The 26,617-nt window shown below is 40.2% G+C and overlaps 1 long non-coding RNA gene and 1 pseudogene across 2 annotated transcripts; both read left to right on the plus strand.

Moving 5' to 3' along the window:
* Positions 1–774: 774 nt before the first annotated feature.
* LOC149126218 (uncharacterized) lies at positions 775–4,250 on the plus strand. 2 transcript variants are annotated; one of them, XR_016234931.1, is made up of 3 exons: positions 775–1,109; positions 1,371–1,467; positions 4,049–4,250. It is a non-coding gene; the product is annotated as an uncharacterized LOC149126218 (long non-coding RNA). The 2 variants fall into 2 exon arrangements; XR_016234932.1 differs by lacking the exon at positions 4,049–4,250 and adding an exon at positions 1,942–2,125.
* A 17,576-nt stretch (positions 4,251–21,826) lies between these two features.
* LOC100342005 (ubiquitin-conjugating enzyme E2 E3 pseudogene) lies at positions 21,827–23,024 on the plus strand (annotated as a pseudogene).
* The last annotated feature ends 3,593 nt before the right edge of the window (positions 23,025–26,617 follow it).

The following is a 26,617-nucleotide window of genomic DNA, read 5'->3' on the forward strand; positions in this document are numbered from 1 at the left end:
CTGAAGTTGAAGGCCACACTCTTCTCACTGTTGCTTCTTGGAAAAATCATTGCCCACTACTTTTTTCCATTTGCAGCCCTGATATGTTAAAACAATACATGTTGAAAGAATGGCAAGAAATCAAGACAAAGCACTGTTTCTGGCTCACTCCTCACTTCCTCCCTCTTATCTTTACCCTGATTCCTTCACTCCTCTTTTTCTTTCAGTTGCCGTGGTCTAGTCAATCATGAAGAAACCACATACTTTATGCCTTAATTCATTTCCATGCACTAATCCTACTTCTGAAAAGTAACACCACACAAGAGAAAAACTAGAACCCGAAAAAGGCAACCACCCAAGCAAGTAAAATAAGTGACTCAAACCCTACAGTTGGTTCTTGAAATTTTCTTTTCCTGAGAAATACTACACATTCATGTATCTTCTTCATGCATTTGTAAAATAATTTGTAGTATTTGTGTCAACTTCTGTTTTTACAAAGTCATAATAAACAAGATCATATACCTGCCATTTACAATGCATATAACAGTACTTGGATCTCAGATACTGAGTGGGGAAGGCAGCCTCATTGTCCCATTAAGGGGATGAGCAGGGTGAGTTTATAGATGATGATTCTGTCCAGTTGCAGGACCCAATCCTACTGATTGTGTAGCCCAGGTTCTCTTTATTACTCCACACTACTTCTAAGGAAGGGTTGTTAACCACTGAATTTCCTCATGTGACTGAGGGAACAGTATCTACTTTTTAACCCATTAGGCTATGGGAAAACACATGAAAGATCTGCCTTGGCAGCCAAAGGAAAGGAAGGAAGGAGGCAGGTGCCTTTGTTCCGGCTGCTGTAACAAAACACCAGAGACTGCGTGGCTTAAAACAGAGACCATCTGGAGGCCTGACAGTCCCAGATAAAGCTCTGGCAGGGTTGAGTACTTGAAGACTCTTCCTGGCTTGTAGACAGGCGCCTTCTTGCTGTTTCTCTGCATGGTGGCGAAAGAGAGCCCTGGTCTGTCTTCCTATCTTCTAAGGACTCTAATCCCCTCAGGGGAACCCTCTCAACCCTCATCTTAACTTCATCACATCTCAAAGGCCCCATCTGCAAACCATCACACTGCAGGGTAAGGCTTCAACATACAAATCTGGTTGGGGGGAGGAGAAAATAACCCACAATAACTTGCTTAATGCAAATGTGTCTGCATGCTGAATTGTGGAAGAAAATAGAGCTAGCTGTCCACTCATGGTCAGTTTGTCATTTGTATTGGGTTCTCTCATAAGTGCTGTAACTCATAGCTAAACTAGTACCTACATATACTGCCTCTCTTCTCTCCTCTCCCTATTAAACCCCTTGATTGCCAATAACCTGACTTACGCCTTCACAGTTCTGTTAAATTGCCCTGTATTCAGCCAAAGCTGTGCTCTGGAACGAGAACCCCTGGGAACATTCATTTCTCTAGGAATCATCCTCTGAATCCCCAGGTATGCAGAAGCAAGAGGGTGCTCAATGTCTGGCCACCTCTGAAGGGTGAGATGAACTCGAACCTCCTCACTGTGGATGGTGGAACTCTGCTCCCACACCCCCACACCCCACGCAGCATCCAAGCACACTTCCGTTCTGGGCAGCTCAGGCTCCAAGTCTGCTGTGACATTATGTCAGCTTGGGAACTGTCTTGCTGGGTGGTGTCACTCAAGGCTGTGTCGGCCTGCCTGTGGGGCACAGATTTCTCTCTGAGTTTCCACTAACCACTGCCCTGCTACACTCAGGACAGTTGTGTGATAGAACATGTTATTCAGTAGCTTGGAAAGACCAGGTTTTACATTGCCACTTGGGTGAGAGCTTAATTGCAGTTGTGGGAAGAACCGCAATAGGCCATGGCCTCTACCAGAAAGCAAGTGTGGGCCTGGGACTGTGTGTCCAATCTGCTGTCTCCTTCCCTCACTCCTTTCTCCCAGCTGCAGCTCAGCTCCTCAGTGCAACTCATCTGCTCTCCCACGGGCAAGTCTGTTCCTTGTCTCCGTGGCTTCTACAAAGCCAAGCTTCTTCCCACACCATAGCTCACCTTCTACTTCAAGAAAGTGCTTTTTCTAAGAGCAATTCTGGTCCCTGCTCTGAGGAAGTAAATGTTGGACCACATCTGCCCAGGTTAGTGCAGGGGCTAACAGCAGCTCTACTCCTCCAAGCCTTTGGTCTCTTTCTTCTGCTTCTGATCCCAGCCGTGGCATTTCTGTCATCTTTATTTAATGGGGGAGACCATCACATTGCTAAGCTTCCAGAAGTCATCCCATAAAGTGTCAAAACTGTCCTCGGGGCTCCTCGCCAGGTTGCTATCTGCTGGTCACCAAAGACTATCCCACTGCTGATGCATCTCCCTCACCTCACTTTCTCTTCTGTCTCACTTGATTCAGCATCCCCATAATCCATTTACACACAGGCCCTTCTGTCCCTGCTGGTGCATGTTGTACAGACCCTGTAGCCCATACCCTGTTTCCTCCTGTAGCAGGCCCACCACTCAGATGGCCAGGACATGCCAAAGTCTGCCCACGTTTTTAATCAGGGGGCCAGGAGGGAAAGTGGGCTAGATCCTGAGGATGGCTGCATGTTCTTTTTTTTTTTTTTTTTTTTTTTTTGACAGGCAGAGTGGACAGTGAGAGAGAGAGACAGAGAGAAAGGTCTTCCTTTACCGTTGGTTCACCCTTCAATGGCCGCTGCTGCCAGCGCACCATGCTGATCCGATGGTAGGAGCCAGGTACTTCTCCTGGTCTCCCATGGCGTGCAGGGCCCAAGGACTTGGGCCATCCTCCACTGCACTCCCGGGCCACAGCAGAGAGCTGGACTGGAAGAGGGGCAGAATCCAGTGCCCCGACCGGGACTAGAACCTGGTGTGCCGGTGCCGCAGGCGGAGGATTAGCCTATTGAGGCACGGTGCCAGCCTGCATGTTCTTCTAAGTCACTTTTCTCTCTAAGGCCTTGACATCACACTCATATAAAGTGGGAGAGGAGCTATCTTCTAAGAAAAGAGAATGAGCAAGACAGCTCAGAAGACTACACAGATGGCCCATCTCAAGTTCCCATGATGGAATCAGTGTCCTTTGAGAATAGGAAGACAGATGAAGACTCTCTTTCTCTACCATGTGGGGAAACAGCAAGAAGGGAACTGTCTAGAAGCCAGGAAAAAAATCTTCAAAACTTGAAACTCCCTCCCTATCAGAACTTTAACCTCAGTAAAAGAAACCTGCCTGTGCTGAGAAGTCTTACCCTTCTGAAGATCTGTCACTTCCAATTCAGTCCTGCTCCTAAATGTCACCTTTCTCTGCAGTAAGGAGGAATGTGATTGAGAATGAGGGATATAATGGATTGAACATTTGTGCCTTCCCCTTAAACTCATGCATTGAAATTCTAACCCCTAAGGTAGTGGGGGGAGGGGGGGCCTTTGAGAGGTGATTAGGTCACATTGATAGGGCCATGCCATGTGAGAGCTTGGGGAAGGTCAGTTCTGTAAACCAGGAAACGAGCCCTCACCAGTCCCAGGATCTGCTAGCACCTTGATTTGGACTTCCACGCCTCCAGCACCGTGAATAGCACATTTCTGTTCTTTATAAGATAGCCACTCAATATTTTGCTTTAGAAGCCAGAACAGAGGCTGATGCTGTGGATTATCAGGTAAAACCACATCCCATATGGGCACGAGTTCAAGTCCCATCTGCTCCACTTCTGATCCAGCTCCCTGATAATGCATCTAGGAAGGCAGGAAAGATGGCCCAAGTTCTTGGGCACCTACACACACATGGGAGACCCAGAAGCTCCTGGCCCCTGGCTTCAGATTGGACCGGCTCTAGCCATTGCAGCCATCTGGGGAGTGAACCAGGGGATGGAAGACCTCTCTCTGCCTCTGCCTCTGCCTCTCTGTAACTCTGCCTTTCAAATAAATAAATAAATCTTAAAAATTAAAAAACAAAATGGGGCTGGCTCTGTGGTGCAATGGGTTAACGACCTAGCCTGAAGCGCTGGCATCCCATATAGATGCCAGTTCAAGACCCGGCTGCTCCTCTTCCCATCCAGCTCTCTGCTATGGCCTAGGAAAGCTGTAGAAGATGGCCCAAGTCCTTGGGCCCCTGCACCCATATGAGAGACCTGGAAGAAGCTCCTGGCTCCTGGCTTCAGATTGATGCAGTTCCAGCCATTGCGGCCATCTGGGGAGTGAACCAGAAGATGGAAGACCTCTCTCTTTCTCTGCCTCTCCTCTCTTTGTGTAACTCTGACTTTCAAATAAGTAAATAAATCTTTAAAAACAAAATTAAAAAAAAAAGCCAGAGCAGACTAAGCAGGTAGAGGGAAGAATCTTTTTAGATGCTGCTGAGGAAGCTCTCTGATTCGCACATTTTAAACTGTGGTTAGCAACCAAAGCCTGCCATGTTCTTTGTTCCCTTGTATCCATAGCAAGTTGCTTAACCTTTCTGAAGATCAATAACATGTATTAATTTTTTCTTCCTATAAATCTTAGAGGACTATTGTAGCGTTCAAAAATACATGCACACACATATGACAGTACTTTTAAAACTAGGAAATAGAATTAAAATTCAACATTTTTGTTGGCCTTGTTTCAGGCAAATCTACCCATTTTCTAGGAGTTCAAAAGTCATTAGCATATTCATTTTATTATTAAATCGCCATTGAATGTTAAAGTTTGCAAATTTGCTTCTCTTGTTATTCTGTTAATAATATGCTATGTCATATGAATTGAAATAAGAAAAAGAACTATGAGGACTACTCTCTTTATAATAATGAAAACACCTGAGTCTCTGACTACAAGCATAAATTATTCTCTAACTCTTCATTGTAAATACAGACAAATATAACTTTCTTAGAATAAATTCATAATCCAGTTACAACTCATTAACTATTGAATGAATCCCGTTTTAATGAAATATTATTAGTATAATTTCTTACATGTTGTTTTAGAGATAAACAGAATGATTTTAGTTTATGTTCTCATTTGTATGTTTTAAATTAGACAAATATAATACAGAAAACATAAATCGCTAAATCATAGCACCTACCAAAAAAGAGGAGTGTCTTCTGCTATGTGTTGATAGTTTATCTAAACAACGAACCCTGTATCTTAAAAGATGCTTTGTTTTAAATTATAAACTTTACTATGGGTATCCTGTTTCTGTTTTATTCTTGCTAAGCAATGAATCGCTGTGTGAACTATGGTTTACTTTACTAATAGTCTTCCTGGTTGCTTAATGCCAATAACAATGACAGAGGCAACACAAATAGGGGAAAAAATTAATATCACTGGCAAAATGACACTAGTAAAAATGGCAAACTAAGTCTCTCCAAAAACGCTCTCCTCAAAAACAATGAGGAAACCTTGCGAACAATTATCAAAATCAACTTTTTTAGACAGAAGTCTTAAAACAATCCAGGTAGTTTTTATTCAAAAACTGGTTGAATCTTGGTAAGAAAAATAAGTGATGAGTCAGCTTACTCTATTCCCATCTCCCCCTCCCTAATGCTACAGACACCTTAAAAACGAATAGCCCACAATTGCAGCCTGGCAGCCCCCAGAGGAAACAAAACAAGACTGGGTCCCCTTGGAAGCTCCATTGTCAGAGAACGGCTATTATTTGACCAGTCTGAGGGTTCCCTGGAGGATCCTACTCACAGGTTTTCTTTATTTGACCTGATCCATAGCTGGCACAGCGTAAGAAAAAAAAAAGAAAAATTTCCCCAGGGCCATTTGCGTAAGCCTGCAGCTAGGTAGTGAGATATCTACAACCTTTGATAAGCTGTGGCATAATCCAGGGATCTAGAAGGTCACATGCATGTGCAGGGTTGTGCCTATGCCCGAAAGACCTGAAAAGACCTTGAATTCATGTCTAGCAGACCTTAGGCTCTTTGTAGGCAGGAAGTAAAGGCTAAGGAAGACTTGTCAATTATATAAGCAAGTACAGAAGGCTTACTCCGACACACAGAATTTCTTGGCACAAACTGGGAGATTTACTGATCTCTAGTCTTTAAGAAAATCTCTGTTCATTCATTAGCTGACCACTAAATTAATTGAGAGCTGAGACTTCAATGACCAAATATGATGAAAAATACAGACTGTACAAAATTAGTTCAGAAGTCACTAAACAAGCAGCAATGACAAACCCAAGGGAGAAAAGAGAATCTAATTTCCACACTTGCCACATTGTATCACTTCAAATGTTCCATCTTCAACAATAATCCAAAAATTGCAAGATATATGAAGAAACAATAAAGTATGCCCCAAATATACAGTGTGGTGAGGCGAGGAAGGAAGCAGCCAACCAAAACTATACATGAAGAAGCAGAGATGCTGGATTTTTAGACCAAGACTTTAAGTTAGCTATTTTAAATATGCTCAAAGAATTACAGGAAACCACATCTAAGGAAGTAAAGGAAAGCGTGAGAATGACATCTTACCAAATAGGAAAATATCAGTAAAGAGACAAAAATTATGAGAGGAAACCAAATAGAAATTCTAGATTGGTCTCAAAAACATAATTGCCAGGAGGGGTTCTCAGCAGTAGGTGTGAGCAGGCAGAAGAAAGCAGCAGTGAACCTTTCAATTTGCATTATCTGTGCTGAGGAACAAAAAATGCAGACAAATGAACAGAGACCCAGAGAACTGTGGGATATACCAAAGGGTACCAAAATACATAAAATGGGGGTCTCAGATGGAAAGGAGAAAGAAAAAGAGGCAGAAGGAATATTTGAAGAAATATTTGAAGGACTATTTGAAGAAGGCAAAAGCTTTCCTATATGCATAATTTTCATTTCATTTCTCCAACTGTAAACAGTTTATACATTTGCTTTCTCCTCTCCCTTTCTTCTCTCTCTCTCTCATACATATATATAGACATAAATATACACACATATATACATATATGTGCATAATATATAGAGAGAATCAAGTGAAAGTTAGCAAGTTGTAAACATGGCATCCCAACTATTTTGGTGTATGCTTCTTGAATTGCAAAGATACTGTTCTATATAATCATAACATCCTCAGTTGTATCATGAAATTAACATTGATACGTTGGTACAACCTGATCTACAATCCTCATTCACATGCAAATTTCTTAATAGTTCTTTTCACAGGAAGAAAAATTCCACAAAGCCAAGATCATGTGTTGCATTTCATTACAAACTCTTTAGTTTCCTGCAAGTTAAAATAATGTTTCAATCTTTCCTTGCCTTCATTAAGCTTGGGGGACTACAGGCCAATTATCTTGCAGAATGTTCTTTAATTTTGCTTAATATAATGAAAAACACATTTGAAAAAAATTAACAGCAAAAACTTCTATAATATAAATCCATCAGCATTTAATCTTCTATTTCAATTGAATTCAACAACTTACACAAACAAAAGGAAACCCAAGGATGAGTGTTGGGCCTAGCAGTTTAAGACACCAATTAAAAGATGCCTGCACCCCCTAGCAGAGGCCCAGGTTTGAGTCCCACCCATAGCTCCCGACTCCAGCTTCCTGCTCAAGCAGACTTTGGGATGCAACAGATGATGATTCAGGTGACTGGGTTCAGGCCACCCACCTGGGAGGCCTGGATTGAGTTCTTAGCTCCTAGCTATGGCCTGACCCAGTACCAGCCATTATAGGCATTAGGACAGTCAATCAACAAATAGGAGAGTTCTCTCTTTCTCTTTATCTTTCTCTCCTTATCAAATAAATTTTTTTTGTTTTTAAAATTTAGTAATTTATTTGAAAGGCAGAGTTATAGACAGAGAAAGAGATCTTCCATCCACTGGTTCTCTCCCCAAATGATTGTAATGGCAGGGGGCTAGGTCAGGCTGAAACTAGGAGCCTGGGACTCCATTGGAGTCTGCTGTGTGGGTGCAAGCATCCAGGCCATCTTCTGCTGCTTTCCCCGGTGTATTAGCAGGGAGTTGGATCAGAAGTGGAGTAGCGGAAGTTGAAGTTGAACAGGCACCCATAAGGTGGAGGCTTACCCCACTGCTCCAGAACACCAGCCCCATAAATAGTTATTTTTAAAAATACCCACACACTTGGGGGTGGGGGCATGAAAAGAAAGTAGAGAAAATTAAATTGGCAAGAACAGGTCATTCTAACTATCTGATATTTCTTTCAGGTGTATCTTTGTGTTTTGCACAGCCTAGAAGGTTTCCAAAACCGAACTATGAGTGCAACCCATTACCCCTTTAGGCTGGTTTTGATTTTATTGGAATTCATGCTGCATCCTCCATCTGCATTGTCTGATTTTCCCCTGTTGTCTTCACAGCTTAATTGTGGGCCTCTCCATTGTTTTGTTAATTTATTGATCATTCTGTTGTCTTTTATTTTGTTTCCTATCTCATAATAAATGCCATTCAACCAACAAATAAACTTCTCTTCCATGCAATCATAAGGCATTCATAATTATAAACATAATTTTCTAGAGAAAAGTCTCCACTATGTATTTGCAACATTACACCACAAATTTCTCAGAGCTATATACACAAAACCTAGAGTTCATTTGTAACAGGGACGTAGAGATTCACATTCCAAAAATCTGCACATTGATGTGTTCAAAAGGAACATGATTTACTAGGCTCAAATTTTCCATGAATCTTATAGTTTGTAATATGTGTATATTATTCACTGCTTTTAATTCACCAAGATGTTGTGAAAACCTTTAAAGTATTAACTCTGAATGAAACAGAAATTTCACATCAGAATTCTATTATAATTTACCTACAAAGATATGTTAATTTTTTTAAAATTTCTCTTGTAATTCAGGTGTATCTCCTTTCTTTATGATTTATCATGCAGCTCCATATGACAAACAGAAGGAATAACATAGCAAATAAGAACTTTAACAGTGATTTTTAGGGGCAGGCACTGTGTCACATAAGCCAAAATGCCACTTTGGGATGTCCACACCCTACAACAGAGTCCCTAGGGTCAAGTCTCACTGTGCTTCTGATCCATCTTCCTGCTAATACACATCCTGCTAAGGCAGGAAATGATGTTTCAAGGGCTTGGGCCCCTGCCACCCATGTGGGAAACCCAGATGGTATTCCAGGCTTCTGGCTTCACTTTGGCCCAGCCACAGTGGGCATTTGGGAAGTAAACCAGCAGATGGAAGATCTCTTGTTCTCTCCGCACCCCCCCCCCCAACACGTCCTTTCGAATAAATAAAACTTTAAAAATAAAGAAGAAATAAAGTAACAGTGATTTCATTCACCACCCTCATTTTAAACCCCAATGAGATGTGCTTACAGTAAATGAAGTGTCCAAATACTTGCAAACTTCAGAGCTACAATCGTTGCTTCTATTATCACACACAAAGGAAGTTGCCAAGCTTCTTGAAGACAGTGTGTTTTACACATTGGCATGGATTGTGCTCTGCATGTCCTTGACAGAACACAGGAACATTCTCAGCTTGAGAAGACCAGCCTGCTTGTTGATGCCATGCAACTAGGGGTCTGAGACGACCATTAATCTGTGATGGATGTCACAGCCACATCACTGTCCTACAGAGCTAGGTTGCGGGTAAGCCCCAGTCCTGCTAACCTTCTCAGAACTCACCTCTAGATAAATATTTATCAAATATTTCACAAATATCCATGTGAATAGAAAGCTCAGCATCTGTCTGTCCACAAGACCCGTGAGTCCCCATCAAGCCCTGTGAGAGCTGAGACCACTTCCTGTACTAGCAAGCAAAAAAGAGTTGGGGTGCAATTATGTCCAGCCATTTAAGAAATTCTAGTAAGACTTTCTTCCTCAGAATTTAACCACATAAACAAATGCAATGGCTATTTTAAAAAGTTGCCTGAGAATTTAAAAGGAAAGAAAATGAAAGAAAGGATTGACTAGGAATACAAATATAATGTAGAACAACCAGATGCAAAGTGGGAAATTTAATCAAATAACTTGAGGGTTGGTTTGTATGATGACAGTTAGCTGAACCAACTTAGCCTTTGCTGAACTGATATGACTATAGACTGTTTTTTCATGTGTCATAAAGGCGCAATGTACAAAGGAAGCAAACTCATTATTTAAATTCAAGAAATATTCATTCAGCAAATTCATATCAATAAATGATTTGTTTTTTGGGGGTTTGAGGCTCTTTAAATTTATGAATTTTTATTTGAAAAGCAGAGAGACAGAAGCAGAGAGATCTTCCATCTACTAGTTCACCCCCAAAATACATAACTTCAGCCTGGGCTAGAAGTATGGAACTCAGTCTGGATCACCTATACAGGTAGCAGAGACCCAAGTACTTGAGCCATCACCTGCTGTCTCCCAGGGTAAATCCCAGCAGGAGGCTAGAATCTGAAATAGAGCTGGGACTTGAACTCAGGCATGCTGACATGAGACACAAGTGTCCCAAGCAGGGACATTTCCATGCCAAATGGAAGGTGGGATGAAAGATTTTTAAAAATTACATGTAGAATTTATTGAAAAGGCTGTCCTTTTTCCAATGCATCATCTTAGTCTTAGCACCTTTGTCAAAGATCAATTGGCTGTAGATGCAGGTCCAGTAGGCACGGCTTTTCCCACTACACTACAGCGCCAGCCCCTGTATCCTGCAACTTTTCTGAATTTGTTGATAAGTTCTAATAGCTTTTTGGTGATTATTTTGGTTTTCAAAAATCATGTCATCTGCAAACATGGATATTTTTACTTCCTTTCCAATTTGAATATCCTTTATTTCTCTCTCTTCCCTAATAGTTATTGGCTAAGACTTCCAACACCATATGGAATGAGAGTGGTGGAAGTGGACATTCCTATGTTGGTCCAGATCTTAGGGGGAAAACATTCAGCTTTTCTTCATCTGGTATGATGCTGGCTATGGGCTTGTTGTGCATAACCTTTCTTTTTTTTTTTTTTTTTTTAAGATTTATTTGATTTACTTGAAAGAGTTACAGAGAGAGGTAAAGACAGAGTGAGAGGTCTTCCATCTGCTGGTTCACTCCCCAGATGGCTATAATGGCCAGAGCTGCACCGATTTGAAGCCAGGAGCCTCTTCCAGGTCTCTCACATGGATGCAGAGGCCCAAGGACTTGGGCCATCCTCTGCTGCTTTCCCAGGCCACAGCAGTGAGCTGGTTTGGAAGAGGAGTAGCCAAGATAGAATTGGCGCCCATATAGGATGCCAGCGCTTAAGGCCAGGGCTTTAACCTGCTGCGTCACAGCGCCAGCCCCTAACCTTTCTTATTTTGAGGTCTGTTTCTGTTACACTTAAGTTATTGAGAGCTTGTATACTGAAGGGATGTTAGATTTTATCAAACGCCTTTCTACAACTGTTGAGATGATCATATGGTTTTTGTCATTCTTTCTGTTGATGCCTGAAATTACATTTATTGATTTGCAAATGTCCTTGGTCTTAATCCCATCAGGTCATGATGAATACTCTTCTTAATATGTTGCTAGCTAGATTTGGTTTGCTAGTTTTGTGGGGTTTGTTTCATTTTGCTTTGTTTTGTTTAGGATGTTTGCATCTATGCTTATCAAGGGTATTTACCTGTAGCTTTCCTTTTGTGATGTCCTTGTCTGCTTTTGGCATCAAAGTAGCACCAACCTTGTGTGGAGGAATTCTTTCCTTTTATTTTTGTAACAATTTAAGAATAATCAGTATAATTTCTTATTTAGATGGTTTGTAGACTTCAGCATTGAATCCATCTTGTCCTGGGCTTTCCTTTGAAAGGAGATTTTTTTGTTAGTTCAATCTCATTACTCATTATCCATCCGTCCAGGTTTTCTGTGTCTTCATGATGCATGCTTGCTAATGTATATGTGTCCAGGAAATCGCCCATTTCTTGTGGTTATGAAATTTCTTGCTATATAATTACTTGTAATAATCTAATGATCTTCTATTATTTCTGTGGTGTCGGTTGTAATCGTTCCCTTTTCAGCTCTAATTTTTATTTCAATTTTCTCTTTTTCTCTTAGACTGGCTAAATGTTTGTCAGTTGTATCTTCTCAAAGAATCTGCTCTTCATTCCTGTGAATTTTGGCATTTTTTAGTCTTTATTTAAGCTCTGAATTTTATTATTTCTATACTAATTTAGGGGTTTACATGTTCTTTTTTTCTGGTTCCTTGAGGTGGAGTGATGTTGTTTATTATGGATTTTCCTGCTTTTTTGATGTAGGCATTGAATATCATCAACTTCCCTATTAGTACTCCTGTTGCTGTGTCACAGAGATTTTGGTATGTTGTGTTTTCACTTTTATTCATTTCAAAAAATATTTTAGTTTCTTAATTTATTCCTTTATCCATTGATTGTTCAGGGTAAGTAATTTCCATGCATTTGTATACTTTCCAAATTTTTATTGTTATTAATTTTTAGTTTTGTGGCTGACTCCATGGTGTAGTAGGTTAAGCCTCCACCTGCAGTGCCACCATCCCATATGGGCACCCCACCAGTGTGGGGTTTTAATAGCCCATTACTGCATCCCAAGGCATAGCCTTGTAATTCTTTGCTGTCTGTCCAAAGAAGGGGAGGGATGATAAAAGCAGCACCTTGACAATCTCTGGCTGACACTACAGTGGGTCACAGCTCAGTCTCACAATCCCTGGGCCTTGCATAATCCAAAGGTGTGTACCAAGCCCATGAATGATGAGTAATGATATATGCAAAAAAATGAGTTTATTCAACCAGAGAACAGGTCTATGCTCAATGCCAGGGCAAGTCTGGGGACTCTATCTGTGAGCACTGGCTAAGGGATAGGTGATTTTGTAATTTATCTGGTGTTGAGTCTCACAAGGAGCCCAGCTCTGAGTTCTAAGGCAAAATCCTTAAATGACTTTTCTTTCCTACTCATCAGAGGCCAAATTTTGCTCTGCTGCAGGCTGGGGGAGGGGTGGTGGAGGCAGTCCTTTGGCTGCTTGGCTGATGAGTATCCAAAGGCTCAGACTATAGCTACTGACCCAAGAGCTGAGGTGATTGGGTCCTGTCCAGATCAGGGACAGGAGTGGCGGGGTCCTGTCCAGCTCTGGTTTTTATTTTGGGATACCTGGTACTGAGCTTCTAGTCTAAGGTTGGGACTTAATTTCCTCCTGCACTCCCAAACAGGAAGCATGGCATCTCTCTTCATGCTGCACTCTTTGAAGCTGGGGAGTAGGAGGAGGTGAAAGAGGAAACCCTTTCCTTCCTGCTTTCTTCAATGCATCTTTTATTATTATACTAAAAGAAGGCTCTGTGATCTCCTACCTGGCTTCCTTGTCTCTTTCGAAGGTGACTTGGTGTGTAAATACCTGTTAAATTGGTGTCTTTGTGGGGAGGCGATTTGCCAAATTGTCTTATTCAGCCTGCCAGCCAGCCAGCTTTGCTCCACCTCCTCCCAGGAGCTGTTTGATGTGCCCTCTGAGATATATGTGTTTTGAGGTATATGTCTATATGAGGCTTACTGGCTCTTTCTCTGGAGAACCTTGACTAATACAAGGCTCCATCCTTTTGGTCCCCTTTAACCTTAACCTTGCCCACAAAGGTCCTATCTCCAATAGACTTACATGGCAGTCAGGAGCTCAAAATATGCATTTGGGGAGCATATAATGCAGTCCATAGTCCCCTCACTGAGTTAAAATTGATTAGAGTAAAATGAAGTTGTACTCATGTGGAAAAAAGAAAACAAAAGTCCAAGAAAAAGTCCAAGTAAACATGGAGAACAGAGGAGAAAGAGCTCAGAAAACAAGCCATGTGTTTTAACCATTTCATAAAATAATAGACAAAGAAATTCTAAAACCATGGAACTATAAAAGATAGTTTGGTCCACTCTTACCTCCTAATATCAAAAGAAAAGTCATTTAACTTAAAAATAGGCAACAGAAAAAATCATCATCAATGTCTCTGCAATGTTTTATTATAAAGGAAGGAAGGAAAGAAGGACAAATCAATGTCTTTCCAAACAAGAAAAGACCATTAGGAAACTATGCACATGAGGCAAATAAAAGTTACTACTGAATATTTCTATATGAAATAAAATAAATTAATATAATTATAGAAAATATTAAGGGACAAAATAAATAATAATTGGAAAATCTTAGCAGTAAAGTTTCTGAGGGAAAGGAATATTTCAAAAAGGTGATACAACTCAGAAAAATAATTCAAAAAGAAAAGTCATGCAAAAATTGAATGAACACATTATAACATGCATTGAAGAGTGTCAAAAGAAAAAAGAAACATTTTATTTGAAAGGCAGAGTGACAGGGAGAGACAGAGAGAAGAGTGTGTCTTTCATCTCCTGGTTGGCCACAACAGTCAAAGCTGTCCCACACTGAAGCTAGACGACTGGAACACCATCCAGGTCTCCCATATGGGTGACAGGAACCCAAGCACCTGTCAGCTCCCTGGAAGCATTAGCAGAGAACCAGATCAGAGCAGAGTAGCCAGGACTTGAATCAGCACTCAGATATGGGATGCAGTGTCGCTCCCCCTCTTCGTGGAGGAACGACACAGGACCCTGCGTTGTTCTTTCGTCTGCTCGGCCCTCCCCGGGTTTGCTGCTGGTTCTTCCCGGGTTGGCTACTGTCCCTTCCACCTCCGTGGAAGGGCAGTTCCCCCGCCACATTCCCCACTTCTGCGGGGGAGCGGCACACCGCCGGCCGGCTCTCTCGGGGGCTGCACAGGTGTTCCTTCAGATGTTCCCCTTAGATGTTCCTGGTGCATGTTGTCTCTCTCCTCCTTTATAGTCCTCTTCCACCAATCCCAACTCTGCTACCCACACGCCGAGTATGCTGCTCTCCTCCAATCAGGAGCAGGTCCTACAGTTTATTGGTTGAACTGGAGGCAGCTGAGTAGAAGCCGTTTCTCCCTTCTCAGCGCCATATTGTGGGAGAGCAGATGCATAGAATAAGTCTTAATTCCAGTAACTTAGTCTAGTCCGAGTTGCTCCCCACAATGCAGGCTTAACCTGGTACACCATAATTCCTGACCCTGAAGAAACATTTTTAAACTAAGAAACATCAATTAATTTTTGAGGGCTAAAAAATTCAACACATATGTAGAATCCTTCAAAAATTAATAAAGTAGCAGAATAAAAAAAATTTTGAAAGCAATTTAACAAAATTGTTTTAAACTGAAAAAAGACTTGAAACAAGAAAGTGTAAGACCACTTTGCATATTCGAGAGGGCTCCAAGATGGCGGAATAGGGAGGGAGCTCACTGATAGTCCGGGAAAAGATAGTTTCATAAAAGTGGAGATACTGTAGTCTCAAGGAAGAGTTAGAGAAAAAACTACAGAGGAAACTCTTCTGGAATTAGAGGGACATGGTGGACCTACATGGAGGGCATGGGCACCCACGGCTCGGGACCCCAGCTGCCAAGTCTACACACCAGTGCTGGAAAGGGAGGTGAGGCGAAACCGCAGTAGCCCAAGACACTGGTGGAAAAGTGGCAAGAAGAGCCTAGAGGAAACAAGGCTTGAAGCCCCATTGGGGAAAGTACACCAGCCTAACTAGCGAAGAGAAAATAAATAAATAAAAGGGACCGGTACGGACATGATTCTCTCTCTCCACTCACCTTACAAAGGTGAGCAAGACAATAGAGCAGACGCCATTTTGGGCATATGTAACAGCTGTGCCAGCTCAGGGCTGTGCCTTCCATCAGCCAAATAGAAAAACCTGATTCTGGTGGGGAGAAATAACAGGAGGTTAAGACCTAGTGAATGTGTGGTGCTTGTGAACCAGGACTGTGAAAAAAAAAAAAAAAAAAACAGAGGGTGTGTGGGAGAACTCTCGATGTGGCTGAGAAGTGGGTAGCCTCAGAGGGAGACACCACAAATTTGGGCGGCTTTGGCTACCCAGTGAGAGACATTGCAGAAGAATCTGAGCTTACACTGAGGACTGCACAGATCCTTTGTATAGTCCTGGGACAGAGTAGATGAATATTATACCCACTGGGGCTAGCACTCAGGCACTGATTGTCATCAAGGAGAAGAGCTCAGCTGAGTGGAATTATTTCCCTTCTGAATAAAAAAAGAGAGAGAGAAGATTTACCACACCAAACCTGGGTGTGTCATCTTTGGCACACCCTTAACCCTGAAGAACTGAACAGAGCTCTCTGGCCACACTCATCACAAGCCTCAAGAGATTCACCAAAAGCAGACAGTCCACTTAATCTAGAGTCATAGTATAATGAGAAAAAAAAGAAGAAACCAACGAGTATCTATCTCCACAATGCCAAACAAAAAACAGAAACCAATGACACAAGAACAAGGAAGACATCATGACATTCCCAAATGAACATGACACTCCAATACAAGATTATAAAGATGATGAGATAGAAGAAATGCAAGATACAGATTTCAAAAAATTTATGATAAGAACAGTTAGAAGTTATCAAAAACAAATGCATGAACTACAGAAATCCATACAGGACAGGACACAAAATCTCTTTCATAAAAATGAAATCTTAAGGAGGAATCAAGATGAAATGAGGAATTTAGTAGAACATGAAATTGAGATATTGAAATCAAAATGAAATGAATAACAAATGAAAAACACATTTGAGAGCCTTAAAAACAAAATCAGCAAGGTAGAAGAGAGAAAATTGGACTTAGAAGACAGAACACAGGAAAGTATACAGTCAAACCAAAGAAAAGAAGAGGAAATTAGAAATCTAAAAAATATTGTTGGGAATCTACAGGATACTATTAAAAAAAAACAACATTTGGGTTCTAGGAGTTCCTGAAGGCATGGAGAGAGAGAGGATTAGAAGGCCTTTTTAGTGAGATACTAGCAAAAAACTTCTCGGGTTTGGAGAAGGACAGACATCCAAGTACAGGAAGCACATAGAACCCCCAATAAACATGATCTAAAGAGAGCCTCACCACAACACATTGTAATCAAACTCACCACAGAGAAACATAAAGAAAAGATTATAAAATTTGCAAGAGATAAATGTCAAATTACCCTCAGAGGATCTCCAATTAGACTCACAGCAGACTTCTCATCAGAAACCCTACAGTATAGGAGAGAATGGCAAGATCTAGCCCAAGTACTAAGAGGAAAAAAACTGCCATCCCAGAATATTATATCCTGCAAAGCTCTCATTTGTGAATGAATGTGAAATAAAGACCTTTCATAGCAAAAAGAAATTGAAAGAATTTGTTGCCACTCATCCAGCCCTGCAAAAGATGCTTAAAGAGGTGTTACATACAGAAACACAGAAACACAGCCATCAGTATGAAAGAAGGTAAAGGAAGAAAATCTCTCAGTAAAAGATCACAGGAAGTTCAAAGAATATATTAAAAATATCTTTGGAAAAATGGCGGGGCAAAGTCACTACTTATCAATAATTACATTGAATGTAAATGGCCTCAACTCTCCAGTTAAAAGGCACAGACTGACTGAATGGATTAAAAAAACAAAACCCATCAATTTGCTGCTTACAAGAAACACATCTTTCCAACAAAGATGCATGCAGACTCAAAGTGAAAGGTTGGAAAAAGATATTCCATGCCAACAGAAACCAAAAAAGAGCTGGCGTAGCTATATTAATATCGGACAACATAAACTTTAACACAAAAACTGTTAAGAGAGACAAAGAGGGGCACTATATAATGGTTAAGGGATCAATTTAACAGGAAGATGTAACTATTATAAAGGTATATGCACCTAATTACAGGGAACAGGGTTACTTAAATGATATGTTAAGGAACTTAAAGGGAGACTTAGACTCCAATACAATAGCATTGGGGGACTCTCAGAAATAGACAGATCAACCAGACAGAAGATCAACAAGGAAACATCATATTTAATCGACGCTATAGACCAAATGGATCTAACAGATATCTACAGAACTTTTCATCCTGCACTTAGAGAATACACATTCTTCTCAGCAGTACATGGAACCTGCTCTAGGATTGACCACATACTAGGCCATAAAGCAAGTGTCAGCAAATTCAAAAGAATTGGAATCATCCATGCATCTTCTCAGACCACAGTGGAATGAAGCTAGAAATTAGCAACTCAGGAATCCCTGGAGCATATGCAAACACATGGAGGCTGAATAACATGCTCCTAAATGAACACTGGGTCACAGAAGAAATCAAAAGAGAAATCAAAAACTTTCTGGAAGCAAATGAGGATAACAGCACAACATATCAAAACTTATGGGATACAGCAAAAGCAGTGTTAAGAGGAAAGTTTATAGCAATAGGTGCCTACATCAAGAAATTGGAAAGGCACTAAATAAATGAACTTTCAATGCATCTCAAGGATCTGGAGAAACTGCAGCAAACCAGAACCAAAAGTAGTAGGAGAAGAGAAATAATTAAAATTAGAGAAGAAATCAATAGAATTGAATCAAAAAAAACTATAAAAGATCAGCCAAATGAAGAGCTGGTTTTTTGAAAAAATAAACAAAATTGACACACCATTGGCCCAACTAAAAAAAGAAAATACCTAAATCAATAAAATCAGAGATGAAAAAGGAAATGTAACCACAGACACCACAGAAATAAAAAGAATCATCAGAAATTACTACAAAGAGTTGTATGTCAGAAAACAGGGAAATCTATCAGAAATGTATAGATTCCTAGACACATGCAACCTATCTAAATTGAACTGTGAAGACATAGAAAACCTAAACAGACCCATAACTGAGACAGAAATTGAATCAGTAATAAAGGCCCTCCCAATAAAGAAAAGCCCAGGACCAGATGGATTCACTGCTGAATTCTACCAGACATTTAAAGATGAACTAACTCCAACTCTTCTCAAACTATTCAGAACAATCGAAAAAGAGGGAATCCTCCCAAATTCTTTCTATGAAGCTAACATCACCTTAATTCCTAAACCTGAAAAAGATGCAGCATTGAAAGAAAATTACAGATCAATATCCCTGATGAACATAGATGCAAAAATCCTCAATAAAATTCTGGCCAATGGAATGCAATAACAAAACAGAAAGATCATCCACCCAGACCAAGTGGGATTTACCCCTGGTATGCAAAGATGGTTCAACATTTGCAAATCAATCGATGTGATACACCACATTAACAAACTGCAGAAGAAAAATCATATGATTATCTCAATAGATGCAGAGAAAGCATTTGATAAAATACAACACCCTTTCATGATGAAAACTCTAAGCAAATTTGGTATAGAAGGAACATTCCTCAATACAATCAAAGCAATTTATGAAAAACCCATGGCCAGCATCATATTGAATGGGGAAAAGTTGGAAGCATTCCCACTGAGATCTGGTACCAATCAGGGATGCCCACTCTCACCACTGCTATTCAATATAGTTCTGGAAGTTTTAGCCAGAGCCATTAGGCAAGAAAAAGAAATTAAAGGGATACAAATTGAGAAGGAAGAAGTCAAACTATCCCTCTTTGCAGATGATACGATTCTTTATTTAGGGGAACCAAAGAACTCTACTAAGACTATTGGAATTCATATAAAAGTTTGGAAAAGTAGCAGGATATAAAATCAATGCACAAAAATCAACAGCATTTGTATACACCGGCAATGCCACACCAGAGAAAGAGAACTATAGACCAATTTCCCTGATGAACATAGATGCAACAATCCTCAACAAAATGCTTGCCAATAGAATCCAACAACCCATCACAGATCATTCACCAGACCAAGTGGGATTGATCCCTGGTATGCAGGGATGGTTCAACATTCACATATCAATCAATGTGATACATCACATAAACAAATTGAAGAACAAAAGCTTTAAGACTATCTCAATAGATGCAGAGAAAGCATTTGATAAAATAAAATACCCTTTCATGATAAAAATTTTGAGCAAATTTCATATTTTAGGAATATTCCTCAACACAATCTAGACAATTCATGACAAACCCATGGCCAGCACCCTATTGAATGGGGAAAAGTTGGAAGCATCTCCCCTCAGTTGCAGAAACAGACAAGGATGCCCACTCTCACTATTGCTATTTAATATAGTCCTAGATGTTTTAGCCAGAGCCATTAGGCAAAAAGAAATCAAAGGGATAAAAATTGAGGAGGAAGTCAAACTATCCCTATTTTCAGATGAGATGATTCTATATATAGGGGATCCAAAAGACTCCAGTAAGAGACTACTGGAACTCATAAAAGAGTTTGGTAAAGTGGCAGGATATAAAATCAATACACAAAAATCAATATCCTTTGTAAACACAGACAATGCCATGGCTGAGAAAGAACTTCTGAGATTAATCCCATTCAAAATAGCTACAAAAATGTTTAATACCTTGGAATAAATTTAACCAAGGATGTCCAAGGTCTCTACAGTGAGAATTATAGAAATTAAAGAAAGAAATAGAAGAAGACACGAAAAAATGGAAAAATCTTCCTTCTTCATGGAAATTTATATTTATTAAATAAAAGTTAAAAAATAAAAAAAGAAAGAATCAATATCATCGAAATTTCCATGCTTCCAAAAACAATTTACAGATTCAATGCAATACCAATCAAAATACCAAGGACATTCTTCTCAGTTTTTAAAAAGTGGTGCTGAAATTCATATGGAAACACAGGAGACCCCAGAATAGCTAAAGCAATCTTATACAACAAAAATAAAGCTGGAGTCATCACAATACCATATTTCAAGAGATTCTACAGGGAAGCTGTAATCAAAACAGCCTGGTATTGATAAAAAAAAAAAAACAGATGGATACACCAATGGAAAGAATAGAAACTCCAAAAATCAACCCATGCATCTACAACCAATTTATCTTCAACAAAGGAGCTAAAATCAATCCCTGGGGCAAGGACAGTCTCTTCAACAAATGGTGCTGGGAAAACTGGATCTCCACATGCAGAAGTATGAAGCAAGATCCTACATTACACCTTACATAAAAATCCACTCAAAATGGATTAAAGACCTAAATCTACAACCTGATACCATCAAATTTTAGAGAACTTTGGGGAAATTCTGCAAGACAGTGGCATAGGCAAAAACTTCTTGAAAAAGACTCCAGAATCAACACAAATGCCCATCAGTTGAAAACTGGAGAGGGCCGGCACCGTGGCTCACTTGGTTAATCCTCTACCTACGGTGCTGGCATCCATATGGGCACCAGGTTCTAGTCCCGGTTGCTCCTTTTCCAGTCCAGCTCTCTGCTGTGGTCTAGAAGGCAGTGGAGGATGGCCCAAGTGCTTGGGCACCTGCACTCCCATGGGAGACCAAGAAGAAGCACCTGGCTCCTAGCTTCAGATCGGCATAGGTCCAACTGTAGCAGTCATTTGGGGGGTGAACCAGCGGAAGGAAGACCTTTCTCTCTGTCTCTCTCTCACTGTCTAACTCTATCTGTCAAATAAATAAATAAATAAAAAGAAAACTGGAGTAAGAAATTTGGGATATGTACACCATGGAATACTACATAGCAGTAAAGAAAAAAATGAAATCCTGTCATTTACAACAAAATGGATGAAACTAGAAAACATCATACTTAGTGAAATAAGCCAGTCCCAAAAAAGACGAATACCATATATTCTCCCCTGATCTGTGATAACTAATAAAGCACCTAAAAGGTAATCTATAGGAGTAAAATTGATCCTTCGAGATGCAATGACTTAAACAGCCCATGTCTTGACTGGTGATGAACAAGGTGTTTTTTTTTTTTATAGCATTTGTTGAGCTCTTTATTTAATATAGAATTAATCATATGTGTACAAAGTTAATTGAAAATAGACCTTAGTGAAAAACAAGAATGGGAATAGGAGAGGGAGGAGGAAGAGGGGCAGAAGTGTGGTGGGAGGGCAGGTATGGTGGGCAGAATCACTATGTTCCTAAAGTTGTACTAATGAAGTTTGGATTCTTTTCCTTAAGGAAGGGTTTTTTTCTCTCTCCCTCCCCCACACCATAGCGGCGCGAGCGGGCCGGGCAGGCGGCCAAGTTTTCCAAGAGGTCACTTCACCAAGATGTCCAGTGATAGGCAAAGGTCCAATGATGAGAGCCCCACCACCAGCAGTGGCAGTTCAGATGTAGACCAGAGAGACCCAGCCGCTCCAGAGCCTGAGGAACAAGAAGAAAGAAAACCTTCTGCCACCCAGCAGAAGAAGAACACCAAACTCTCTAGCAAAACCACTGCTAAGTTATCCACTAGTGCTGAAAGAATTCAGAAGGAGCTGGCTGAAATAACCCTTGATCCTTCTCCTAATTGTAGTATTGGGCCTAAAGGAGATAACATTTAGGAGTGGAGATCAACTATACGTGGTCCACCAGGTTCTGTATATGAAGGTGGTGTGTTTTGTTGGATATCCCATTTTCATCAGATTATCCATTTAAACCACCAAAGGTGACTTTCCACACCAGAATCTATCACTGCAACATCAACAGTCAGGGAGTCATCTGTTTGGACATCCTTAAAGACAACTGGAGTCCTGCTTTGACTATTTCAAAGGTTTTGCTGTGTATTTGTTCCCTTTTGACAGACTGCAACCCTGCAGATCCTCTGGTTGGAAGCATAGCCACTCAGTATTTGACCAACAGAGCAGAACATGACAGGATGGCCAGACAGTGGACCAAGAGATACACAACATAACTCACATAATTTTTATGCAGCGTGAGGGAGCAGAAGGCATCTTCTCACTGTGCTGCAAATATTAATAGCCTTTACAATACGGACTTCTGTGTATATGTTATACTGATTCTACTCTCTGCTTTTATCCTTTGGAGACTGGGAGACTCCCCAAAAAGGCAAATGCTCTCAAGAGTAGAACTTTGTAGCTATAGATTAGTTATGTTTAAAACGCCTACTTGCAAGTCTTGCTTCTTTGGGATATCAAAATGTATTTTGTGATGTACTAAGGGTACTGGTCCTGAAGTCTACCAAATAGTATAGTGCATTTTAGCCTAATTCATTATCTATATGAAGTTATAAAAGTAGCTGTAGATGACTAGGAATTATGTCATTTGTATTAAACCCAGATCTATTTCTGAGTATGTGGTTCATGCTATTGTGAAATGTTTTACCTTTTACTTTTGTCAGTTTGTAGTGAGAGGATTTCCTTTTACCCTTTGTAGCTCAGAGAGCACCTGATGTATCATCTCAAACACAATAAACATGATCCTGAAGGCAAAAAATAAATACATAAAGTTTGTATTCTTTAAATAAAATGTTTCAGGGAAAAAGTAATTAATACCAATTGATTAGAAACTCTTCCAAAAAACTGAAGAGAGAACAAATAAATACTTTCTGACTCATCTTTACATATCAGAAACCTGTTAAGGGACATATTTCTAAAATATATAAAGAACTAGTATAACTCAATATAAAAAACAACTAATTTTGAAATAAGCAAAGGATTTGAAAAAAATTTCTCAAAAGAACATAGACAAATGTCCAATAAGGACATGAAAAGGTGATTGACATCATTAGCTATTGAGAAAAACTAAAATTAGGTATACTTTATACCTACTAGGATGGCTATAATCAGAAAGGGAGAAAACAATGGGTGTTAGCAATAATGGGGAGAAAGTGGAGTTCCCAGACATTGCTGGCAAGAATATAAAATGAGTCAGGAGCTTTGCAACAGTCTGGAAGCTCCTCAAAATGTTAAGTATAGAGTTATCTTAGGACCCTGAAGTTCTACTCCTGATATATCCTTAGAAAAAATGGAAACATACGCTTATTTTTTAAAAGATTTATTTATTTATTTATTTATTTGAAAGGCAGACTTACAGAGAGAGAGAGAGAGAGAGAGAGAGAGAGAGAGAGGTTTTCCATATGATGGTTCACTCTCCAAATTGCTGCATCAGCTACCAAGCCGAAACCAGGAGCCTAGAAATCTATCCAGGTCTTTCACATGGGTACAGGGGCCCAAGCACTTGAGCCATCTTCTGCTTCTTTCCCAGGTGCATTAGTAGGAAACTGGATAGGAAGTAGAACAGCCAGGACTCCATCCAGTGCCCACATGGGATGCCAGTGTTGCAGGCAGTCACTTAACCCACTGCACAATGCTGGCCCTACACAGAAACTTGTACACAGATGTTCATAGCAGCATTATTCATAATAGTGAGAAAGCATTAACAACCCAAAATGTCCATCAACAGATGAATGCATCAATGAAGTGGAATATTGTTTGGCCATAAAAACTCAGGTAATAATAAATGTTACCTCTGAGCTCAGATACACCAGCCCCAGGATTGCTCTTCCCAGGCTGGCTGTCACCTCCCCAAGGTTCCTCTTAGGCTTCTAAGTAACAATAAGTCTAACCTGTTCCTGTTCTTTGTTCAGCCATAACCTGTTCCTGCTCTTTGCTCAGCCATAAGGGTGTAGCTCCTGCAGTTACTACTCTGTGATATCCTTTCTCTGCTTACCTTTCCAGTTACCTATATCCAATATCTAAATCCAGTAAACTAACTTTCACTATAGACTCAGATTCTGTGCACCTACAGGCATCCATGCTAGAAAATTAATGGGTCAAGCTGGCTTTTGGAAATACTATATACCTGAACTAACATTAATAATATGTTTCTTCTCATAATGTCTCAAAATTCTGGATGTTGTATTTTAAAATAAATACAGATGTATTTTTTAAATTTTTTATTTATTTTCTTTATCTCTCTTTTTTAAAGCCAGACAAAGACAGAGAGAGGTCTGCCAACTACCAGTTCATACCCCAAATGCCCAGAACAGCCAGGGCTGGGCCAAGGTGATGTCAGTAGCCCAGGATTCAACCCAAGGTGGTGTGTGGCAGGGACTCAAGCTCGAGTCATCACCTGCAGCCTCCCGAGGTCTGCTTTAGCAAGAAACTGGAATCAGAAGTGGAGCTGGGACTCAACCAGGCACTCTGACATAGAATGTGGGCATCCCAAGTGGTATCTTAACTGCTACACCAAATGCCTATCCCAGAACTTACCTTTTAATTCTGTTGTTCTGGAAACATTCTGAAGCTCCCTCATATCTTTATTGAAGAAAACAGATATAATATTGAAGGAGGAGGGGAGGGGAAAAAAAAGAAGGAAAGTAATGACTTCCAGCCTTGCAGAGAGCACAGAGCAAAGTGGTGTGTGGGATCCTCTGGCTAATAAATCTAAAGTGGATAGAGAAACCGCTTTGTGTTCCTAGCCCAGTAATCAAAAAATCAGAATTAAAGCCAATAATTAAGTTTTGAAGGAAGTTGCTTCATCATGACATTCATTTCTAAATACATGGTATGCTCTTTTTGAATCTTTTTGAATTAGAAATGGAAATTCTTCAAGGTCTGACTAACCAATGCACAAAAACAATTCTGAATACTTTAAATGGAAAAGCAGCTTTATACAAGATGGTACTTCAACAAGTCCAGAGAGAATAGAATTAAAAGCTAAGCCTATTTGGCTGCAAAAACATCTTAAATCCATGCATGTGAGGGATTGGCAAAAAAAAGTTCATGGGAAATATGCATCATAAACAATGAATATTATAAAATATTAGAAACTTATGAAGAAACCAAAAATAAGTATATTTCATTCCACTTCTTGCAAACTTTTTAAGATACCATTGTTCAGTGTCCACTCCATCCTGCTCTGTTCAATGCACACATACCACACAAGCACAGAATTCTATGATACCTGCATTAGAACTGACATTCTGGTCTACATAGCCTATGGTCTATGCCAGAAACACCTAGAGTGCTATCTTGGTGAGTACATTTTATCTTTTGATTCTAAGTTTAGGTGCCCCCTCTTTACTCTTCATCCTGTTAATTACAGAAAATGCAGTTTGAAACTCTTAAGACTTTCTTCACTGCAGCATCACTCCAAGTAGAAAATATCTCAGGTTCTCTTGGTCATCAACAGATCAAGCTACAGTAATTCTGTCTCCCATCAAGCGTCTGGCTCTCTATATGGCCATGCCTCCTGTACCACTGACTTCAGTCTAAAATCTGTGTCTCCTACTTCTGGCCTTGAATCCATGTCAATCGCTTTCTGTCTTTCCAAGATCATGTGCTTGGCTGTGCCATCAACACTCTTCATCTGATCCCGACCTGCACAGCACCTGCCCAGAAGGCCCACTCCTCTCATTCCTGCACCAGGTTCTCTGGTGTGAACATCCCCAGGGGTCAGCAGCACCTCCTACATCACCTGCTTTGCTTTGTGCCAGGCCTATTACTGAATGCAGAAATCTTCAAAGTCAAAAAAAGGTATTAGTTACACTGAAAGCATTTGTTGCCAGAAAAATTTCTGAAGATTTCACAGCAGAAGATCAAACCCTACATTGTAAAATGCACTGCCTTCTTTTTAAGGTAATCATTAACCAAATCTGTCTCCAAAGTTCAGTCCTCCTCACCAAGCCACCCCTCTTCTCCACCTTCCCCCTGCTCAGAGCCCACTTCAGTGGCGCCTGTTACTTCATTATGCAGAGCAAGTCAGCCTTGCCTTCCTCGTGATCTTCACAATGCTCAGCAACAAGGGACTTTCTGGAGCCCAGGACTAATCCTCCCTGCTGCCCATAAAATATGGGGATTACAAATTATTTGTTTAATGACAGCCTTTGGTAGAATATGACAATATTACATTTTGAGGAACAGGAGATGAATACGGATGCTTCTAAATCTCATGCAACTATTAGTATAATTGCAGTGAATTTGAGCTGTGTCAAACACATGTATTCGTATTAAAGATCACATTTTATAAGTACTAGAAGAGAATTTCTGACATATTCAAACCATAAAAACTGGTTAACTCTGCAGTTAA

The sequence above is a fragment of the Oryctolagus cuniculus genome, chromosome 6 (assembly GCF_051225735.1).
Source record: "Oryctolagus cuniculus isolate XC-2025 breed Fujian yellow rabbit chromosome 6, ASM5122573v1, whole genome shotgun sequence".
NCBI classification, from domain to species: Eukaryota; Metazoa; Chordata; class Mammalia; order Lagomorpha; family Leporidae; genus Oryctolagus; species Oryctolagus cuniculus.